The sequence below is a fragment of the Fukomys damarensis genome, unplaced genomic scaffold (assembly GCF_012274545.1).
Source record: "Fukomys damarensis isolate Sample0158 unplaced genomic scaffold, DMR_v1.0_HiC HiC_scaffold_23358, whole genome shotgun sequence".
In the NCBI taxonomy this organism is placed as follows: Eukaryota; Metazoa; Chordata; class Mammalia; order Rodentia; family Bathyergidae; genus Fukomys; species Fukomys damarensis.
In genome coordinates, this window is record NW_022924270.1 from 1 (window position 1) to 8,862 (window position 8,862).

At 44.5% G+C, this 8,862-nt stretch overlaps 1 long non-coding RNA gene across 1 annotated transcript; it reads left to right on the forward strand.

Annotated features, from left to right (window-relative positions):
- The first annotated feature begins 1,959 nt into the window (after positions 1-1,959).
- On the forward strand, positions 1,960-7,492 carry LOC104850278. Its single transcript, XR_776928.2, has 4 exons — positions 1,960-2,141; positions 2,800-2,933; positions 4,247-4,375; positions 7,415-7,492. It is a non-coding gene; the product is annotated as an uncharacterized LOC104850278 (long non-coding RNA).
- The last annotated feature ends 1,370 nt before the right edge of the window (positions 7,493-8,862 follow it).

The following is an 8,862-nucleotide window of genomic DNA, read 5'->3' on the forward strand; positions in this document are numbered from 1 at the left end:
TTCTTGAGACTCCCATGGCCTGCTGGGTGTTATGGTTCCATTGTAAAGTGTTCTCCAAGGATTCGTGCATTGAGCAGTTGATCCACAGGGCAACAATGTTCAGATGTGTGGCCTAGAGAGGAGACCGGATTATGAAGATGGTATCATCATCAATGCATTAATGCATTGGTGAGTTTATTAGCTGAATCGGCTGTTAAAAGATTAGATCTTGTTGGAAAACATAGATGATGGGGTGTGTTCTTTGAAAAGAATACCTTGTGCCCTGCTCCTTCTCCCTCCCCTCACCACAACTCTTTAGCTTTTTCAAACCCCTACTTCCTGAATGTCATGAAGTGAGCAGCTTTCTTCTGCTTTGCCCTTTTGCCATGATATTTCTGCTGTGGAACCTGCTGACTATGGACTGAAACCTCTTAAACTCTGAGCGAAATTATACCTTTCATTCTTTTAGTTGTGTAAGTCATGTATGTTGTACCCACAGTAGAAAGGTGACTGATACAGAAGATCTTAGGTTCTAGATGGAAGAGAGTCCATCTCCTTATTTGCCAGGGGAAGGCTAAATTAGACCCACCACGTGTGTGTGGTTTTATCCTTAATGAGACTATAAAGTTAGAACCAGAATATGGTCTCCTCCTTCACAGTGAATTCCTTTCTCCAGTGCCTCCCTGCCCTTGGGCAAATTGGATGGAAGGAGATCAGTTCCACAGAGGTGGGATGATGCAGAAGGCTTCGGGAACTTGGACAGTCTCCTGAAGGAAGCATTTTTCACCCAGGAATTAATAAACAAATCACAGAATCCTTGCAGTGAGGCAATGTGGGACTTCACCTCTTGCACAATGTGAGGCGTTGGTTTCTACTTTCTCATCTTGTCATGCTACTTCCTTTTTGTACCCTGGCATCTGCTTGCTTGATTTTCCAACTGAGGTTTCTCTAGGTTTCAGGGTGGAGGCTAGAGTCAGGAAAACATGAGGCGAGACACTTAAGGGAGCTATGATTTCAGGAGCAACTGGAGATTGCAGTCCCATGTTTCTCTGCGCCTGGCAGTGCCTTGCTTCCACATTTCACTCTCTACGTGAGAGAGAGTCGTTTCCTCTTGTGTCATTCCTTGGAAACTGTCTGTCCTTCTCCTCCTATCCCCCTCATCCTAGAAGCTTCCATAACAGTGCCACATACGTGGGTGTTTTCCTCCTGAGAGGCCCACAGCTGAGCAAATAGAGGCAAGGACCACAGAAGTGAGGTGATCTGAAGATAATGAAAAGAGTAAAATCTCATTTATTCCTGATGGCTGAGACCAACCACCACATCATAGTCCTGAGCTTCACCCCGCATTGACCCTCAGGGCACCTAAAGGGCTTCCACTCTTCTCACTTGTCCCAACCTGTTCTTTCTTCTAAACATCGCCTGCTGAGACAATAGCCAATCAGAGGAATGGAGAGACACAATTGTAAATGCATTTTTCTACTATGCAAATAATTTCATTTTGAGATGTATGGCAAATGTAGAAAAGAAAAAAATTTTTTAAATTTCAGGAAACACAGATTTGACCATAACAAGATGATATGGGGAGCCATCCCCTTCCATGGAAACCTCCCAACTGAGAGAAACGGATAGGGAAAATATTTCCGCAGGCTGTGTTAACTCCAGCTGTATCCCTGGGCTCCTTGTTAGATTTTTTAAAAAGCTGAAAACCAGGACCAGACCTGACCACACCAGGACTGTAAGAAGCCTTTATTATGGAGAGGATTTGCCAGGCTGTCTCCTAACAAAGGAGAGAAAAGCAAAATGGCAGAACAGAGAGATTGTTCTCTAGGAGTGGGGTGGGGTTAGCCCGAACTGGAGTGGAGTTGAGTGAGGTAGTATTAAGAGATTGGAGGAGCCTGTGAGATCACTAGGAGGGGCTTGTGACATCACTAGCTGCTAGGAGGTAGCAAGTATCAGCTTACTCTTTTGGTGGGAGAAGAGGCATGATGGGAAGAAGCAGCCTGACCTTTGTTGGGAAAAGTTAGATTTTAACATGGAGGCTGCTATCCCATGTGGCAGCCATCTTAAGGCAAGGGAAATGTAACATTCCAGGCTTTTTGTTTATGGTTACTGGGCAAAGGCCTCTTCTTCTGGAGCTGCTTCAAGCTGACAAAGGGGAGAAGGTTGGGCCTAAACCTGGATATGGACAGGGGTAGCGGTGGGTGGGGGCTTCTGCCCTCTGCTGCAGTGTCCAGGACACTGCCATGAGGAGTTCCGTGACTGTCTGGTTGGTAAATGCCCTCATGCGTTCCTGCAAGAAATTCTGAAAACAGCAAAGCAGACAGGGCTCTCTCATGATTAAAAGGCTTATACAAGCCAGGAGGAGTAGTTCTTTACAGTGATTCCTGGCTCATCTCCTTAAATTGGTCACATTTTCCTTCTGCTACGACCTGGAAGGAGAGGGGTAACAGCCTTGAGTGGGCCCCTCATTGTGACAGGGACTATACTGTGTGAGTTTTACATATACACTTCTTTAATACTTGCAAAATCTCAAGCAAATATTATGTTCATATTTTAAAGATGAGAAAACAGAGCCTCTGAGAGGCCACACAGTGGGGATGCTGTTTTTGTTTTACCTTTCTCAGCTGTGATTTTTGCAGGTTCATTTGATCTACTTTAGCTATTCTTATTCTATGATCTTCGTATATGTCTAACTTGGAATTGCTAACCTCTCTCCCTTCCATCCTGCCTTTCTGTATCTCCTTCATTTTGGAAGTTGGAAGTGTGTGTCTTCTTCTTCCCTATTACTTGTTGAACAGAGTGAATCCTTGAATCTTTCAGGCTGGCTATGGAAGAGGCAGTTGTATCTATGACTCAGGATGAAGTCTGGGGATTCCAGTGTCTCACTGGGCATCGGAAATTCCTGACTGGTGAACACCCTTCAAGTAGTGGGATATCAATTATTCAATGCTCTTGTAATTAAGAATTTTTGAATTAAGAATCGAAGCAGGGAGATAACAGGAGGCTTGAGGAGAATGTTCCACAAGCCCTCCATGCTGGTGTGGTTGTGCTTAAATCCTATTATCTAACATTTCCCTAACTGACCAGTAACCTAAATGATTAGTTTCTGTAAAACATGATATGTATTAAAAAATGTTGAGGACTAGCAGGACCCTGTGGCAAGATGAAAGGATTTTTCAGGGGGTTACTGGCCCATGAAGGGAAGACAGTGTGAGGAATGTTTTGCCAAAGGGAAGCCCACAGAGGGAACAGCCAGCCACAGCACCTGAAGGAGGCCAAGCCAAAGAGGAAGTCAGAAAGATTTAGTGAAGGATGTGCCAATACCTATGCCGGGACACTTAGACACTCATTAAACAAAGTTCTCATTGCGTTGGCTGTTTACAGCTACAATTAAGAGTGCTTGCAAAAGCACACCTGCTACACACCCTGAGCTTCTACAGGCCTTGTATAGGTCAAACTTTCTTGATTTTAATCCCCTGGGTTGCTTTCAATTTGGATGAGTTGTATTCATGTTTGTATATAAAAACTCCGAGACAAAATAATCCCTTTGGCAAACATTTTTGGGCCCCCTTCCAGATTCATTTACCTGGGAGCTTTTTGCTTCTGCTGTACAAGAAATGCTGCTTTCTGTGTTAGCTCTACTTTTTCTCAGTCCTCTTTTGACTCTACCATGTAATTCTTTCTGGGCTGAGAAAGTCACCACCAGCTGGAGGGTAACAGTGATTATGACCATTATATAAAATTCAAAAGGCATAAAAAGATATACCACAAAAAAGTAAGTCTCCTTCTTATCTCCCAAAGCTTCCAATTCCCTTCCCCAGAAGGAAAGAATAAGTGCTACCACTCATTTATGAGTTGATTAAGAGATTTGATGGCCTCTAGAAAGTGGCAGGAAATAGAAGAACAAAAGCAAAGAGTGCTCAGTCACCAGGCCTCTTCCCGGAAGGTGGCAGAACAGTATCCAGCAACGAATCAGCCTCTCCAAGGCTCAGAATCCAAACACTGGAAAATAATAACTTAGGGAAGAAAAGAAACCTCCCGGAAGGTCAGAACAGTATCCAGCAACGAATCAGCCTCTCCAAGGCTCAGAATCCAAACACTGGAAAATAATAACTTAGGGAAGAAAAGAAGGAGGGAGGTGGATCCCTGGGACCCAGGAAGGATCTGACAGGAAAACTGGAGTCTGCAGAGAAATTGAAGAGACAGATCATAAAGCAGAAAAAGGGAAAGGGTAATCTGCACCTTTTTCTCTGGCTTCTGGCTCAAGGCTCTTGGCTCCTGTGAGAAAGGAAGAGTGAATCTACAGAGACACATTGAAATCAGGCCAACTCCGGTGGCCTGCAGGGAGAAATGCAACAGTGGAACCGTAGCAGTGGATGTTGTGCTACAACAGCTGGTGAGTGACTCCAGCCTCAATGTCTCTCATGTCTCGTTAACAGAGTGCTTGATAGGACACCATTCTAAGGAATGGCCAACTGAACATAGGACTCAGAGCAGCTGCACGCTGGCTTCATCTCTGAGCTCCCGGTGTTAAACTCCCGCAGTGACTGGGTAAGGAACAATCGCCATGGTCAGGGAGCCATGGTCAGGCCAGCAAGAGACACCCAGCTAAAGCTACTCAGGCCTCACCTCCATGACCAGAGGCCAGGTGCAGCCTGAATTTCCAAGGATCTGAGAGTCCTAGAACCAGTACCCTGCCCTGATCTTACTGCTGGCTCTCTGCTGATTGCCCAGGACATACCTGGCCTCTGTCTGTCTCCCTTGCCTCCCAGAGAGAGCAGAGACATGCCTTGAATTGGACACTGCCCCAAAACTGTAGGCCCCAGAAGATTACCACAGGCTTGAAATCACAGAGAAATTTGTTTTATTTTCTTTGCTTTTGCATTTTTGTTATTGTTGGGGTTTTACAAATTCTCTTTTGTTTGTTTGTAGTAAGTGTGAACATGATTTTTAGGTCTTTGTTGTGCTTTCTTCTTGTCTTTGTGTGTGTGTGTGTGTGTGTGTGTGTGTGTGTGTGTGTTTTCATCCTCTGTCCTTCAGCCATTTTTCTAATCTCTTTTTCGTTTATTTCTCTATTTTTCCTCTTCTCCCTTTGAAAATTTCTTTCCTTAATTACTTCTTTTTTTTTTTACTCTCTGTGTACTCTTCCCCCCACCCCACCCCCATTTCTTTTTGATCATTCTGGTAGGACAACATTTTAGCATCCAATATTCTTTTTATCATAAGGATTTGCATGCCCATGTCTTTTTAAATATCTCTTCTTTTGTACTTAATGGTTTATATTACAAGTTTTCTAGCCATTTGAATATTAAAATATTCCTGGTTCTTTCTTTCTTTTGGTACTGGGGATCGAACTCAGGACCTTGCGCTTGCAAGGCAGTTGCAGTGCCACTGAGTTATATCAGTAGTTTATTTTTATGTCAGAGTTAACATTTACATTTTAATTGAGGCTGGTTGAATAGCAGACTTCCAAGTAACCTTGTACAATAAATTATCTTTGCACCAGAATAAGAGAGAAAGAAGAGTAAAGATGTTACCTTTCGGCTAAGGTTGACAAACCTTGAAGTCTTAACATGCCCTTGAATTACAAAAACCCAGCTGAAGGAAACTGTGGTGCCAGGACCAACCACTAAGGGTCCGGGTCACTTTGCAGTAAGACATACCACAGGGGCCAGTGTTTTCAGTTGATGGGATTGTTCAGAAATCCATTTTCCCCAGGCACACTATTCCTTATTAATCTTCCAGGAAAATCTGCATTGCAAGTAAAGTTCCATATCAAAGTGTCCCTGGGCTGGCTCTGAGAGGTCCTAAAGCCTGAAATAAGGAACCAATGACATCCTTTTAAGATAAGTTTGTAGGTTCAAGGACTCCCATTGCAGACAAAGAATTTTCAGGATGCATCAGTGAAGAGATATGTGAGAAGGGTTTATTAGGATGCACTCAGTGAACAGAGTTTAGTGCTCAGAGAAGTTCAACACATTACAAGCCAGAGTGGGTACACTGAAGGAATGTCTTCAAGATGGGTGATCTAGGGTGTGTGTTCTCACTGTCAGGTTGCAGCGCAAGTCATCAAGTGTTTGAGGTTCAGATCTGTTGCCCACCAATGTTGCTGCTTCCTGAGGATGGAGGAAGCACAATTCACAGGTTAAAAGATCAGGTTAAGAGCCCTAACTTATTGTAAAAGGACATTTAGGAATTTTTTTGAGTGAGTTTCCTGGAAGTGAAAAAGGCTTGTCTTGAAGCCTCAGTGTCTCTTAAAAGTCAAACCCCAAATCTCAATTTCCTTCTTCCCTCTACCTAGTTTTTATTTTTTCTATCCTACCACAAAAGCAGTAGGCTGACGAGGTCAGCCTCACACAAGGTCCCTTTTCAGTGAGAGAAAGATTTATTTTTAATCTCGTGTTGTTTTGATCAGTGTTGATGCATTATCTAATTGGTAAATGCTGGGCAGGATTATTTTAATTATGGACTCAACTTGGTCAAGTTTCTAATCCTTTGGGGACAAAGGATAATTGCCACAGAAAGATGTTCTTGAATACTATCTCATAGTATTCAAATTTGCATTTGCATCTGCCGAGAAATAAAACTATGCTAAGAGACAAACCGGTTGGGAAATAGAATAAAGGAATCTGGGGAGTGTCCCTGGGAAGCTTGTTCTCATTTTCTTGCTGTTCTCCTGCCTCCTGCTCCACCCTTCTTTCTGGAAACACTAGGGGTATAAATTGTTCTGAGTACACAACACAGCAGAGGCCAAAATGAAGATAAGCACAGTCTTGGTTCTGGTGGCTTTTGTTGCCATGGGAATGGACATAGCCTATGCACGGCTACCTGTTCACAAAAGTGAGTATGGTTAGGGTGGGTACTCCAGAGAGCAGAGAAGGCTCAGAGCTGAGCCCTAGTCTTGGAGACACATGGCGAAGACACAGGGCATATACCCACTGCTTAAATCAGACTCAGTTCCTTTGACTTACAAGGGTGGAACCCTACATTTCCAAGCCTTATCATAGTGAGGTGCATCTGAGAGAATTTGGGGGTAGAGGGCAGAGTTACTCCCCCGGTAAGGAGATGTGACCTGGATGTGGCATTCCCAGAGCAGTCACTCCAGGCTGAGCACGAGGTACACCAGGACCTGTCTGTCTGTCTGCGATCAGAGATTTCATAATGTTTTGTCCTGAGGTACAAAAGAGGGAGGGTGACCGTGCAGGTTTCTTTCCTACTGAGACTCTGTAGGCTTTGGAGAACCACAGGGAGTACATTCTCCTAAGGGCTAGATGGTGATGGGGGGGGTTATACTGACAATGGAGCGAGTGAAATGAGTGAAGCGTCCAGGGGCACAAAGGAGAAAACAGCTGGAGTCCAGGCAGTCACGAGGGCTTCAGACATTCAGCATCCATTCTCATCTCTCTTGGTTTCAAAACTCAACTGCATATTTCAGAACAACAAAAACCTGGTGACTGCCCTGAGGTGCCTAGAGGACAATTTGGGATTTGTGCTGAAGCTTGCTCAGGAGATCAGTCATGCCCTGGTGAACAGAAGTGCTGCCGCAACGGATGTGGTCATGTCTGCAAATCTCCTGTTTTCAAAGTGAGTATAAACCTATCAAGAGTTGTCCAAAGGGCCGGGGACTTAGCTCAGTGGTGCCGCCACCTGCCCCACAAGGGCAAGGTCCCAAGTTCCATCCCCAGTACAAAAAAAAGTTAAAATAAAATAAAGAGTTCTCCAGGAAGAAAGCTGACAACTTCCCAGTGGACTTTGCTAGGGCAGACTGTGTTGCATTGTCCTCTGCAGACAGAAATCTAGGTAATCTCAAGAAAAATGAGTTAGAGCCAAATAGCAGCAGGACAACTAGTTATACTATTTAAAGCCCTCCCCTATCCAAGACAGCAGCAAGGGGCTCAAGAGAAGCAAGTAGCATGACCTGACTTACACGTTCAGGACTGTGACTGACCAGTAGTCACAGTCTTCCTCTACCGACCCCCCCAAAAAAGGTTTAACTCTTCCAAGAAAATAGATAATCCTGATAGGAAGACGAAGAAATGGGACCCTCGATCTATTTGAGTGACTTCCACGTTACACAGACATGTGCTAGAGTTGAGATACAATGGTAAACATGACCAAGTCAAGGAAAGAGATGTGTACTACCGTTCTGTGATTTGCACACATTTCTACTAAATTCTATGGAAGCAAAGAGAGGGTTCGTTACTTTGCTGGAGGAGGTGGGAAGTTGTTTTCGAGTGGAGAACATCTAAGGGAGAGCTTAAAGGAGGCCCAAAGTCTGCCAAACAAGAAAGGGTAGTTCAGATGATGGGAGAAATATGAGCCCTCCTTAGAAGAGGGGACATGGACAGCAATGGATAGATGTGGCAGTGTCTATGGGGAACACTTTCACAGGTCAGAGCTCAGAGAGCAATGATCTGCTGCCATAGTGTGAGTGCTAAACAGCCAGAAGTTTCTCAGCAGAGGAAATGATATGGTCAAACCTGTCTTACAGAAGAGTGACGCTGGCAGCCATGACAGATATGGAAGGGACCTTAGCAAGCATGTCTAGTGCCCATCCCTGGAAGATTTCTCAGGAATCCACGAATCCTGTGCCTGGCTACTCCCTCTCCCTGGAATTGCAGCTCTAGAAGATGAGGTTCTACAATGGCAGGGTGACTGCTTTCGAAAGCTTGTGTCCCAATAAACTGCATCTGTGGTGGTGTTCTTGCTGTTGGCTTCTTCCCACTGCGGCATTCCATCGACTCTCAGACTAGCAGAACCATCTGGGTACACTGCAGACGTGCCCACGAGTACAAAACCCTCAGGACAGCAGCAGGTCAGAGGCAAGGTCTTCCCACATAATTCTTTTCCTCCTGCCACGTCTGTAACTCCAATCAAGGAAAG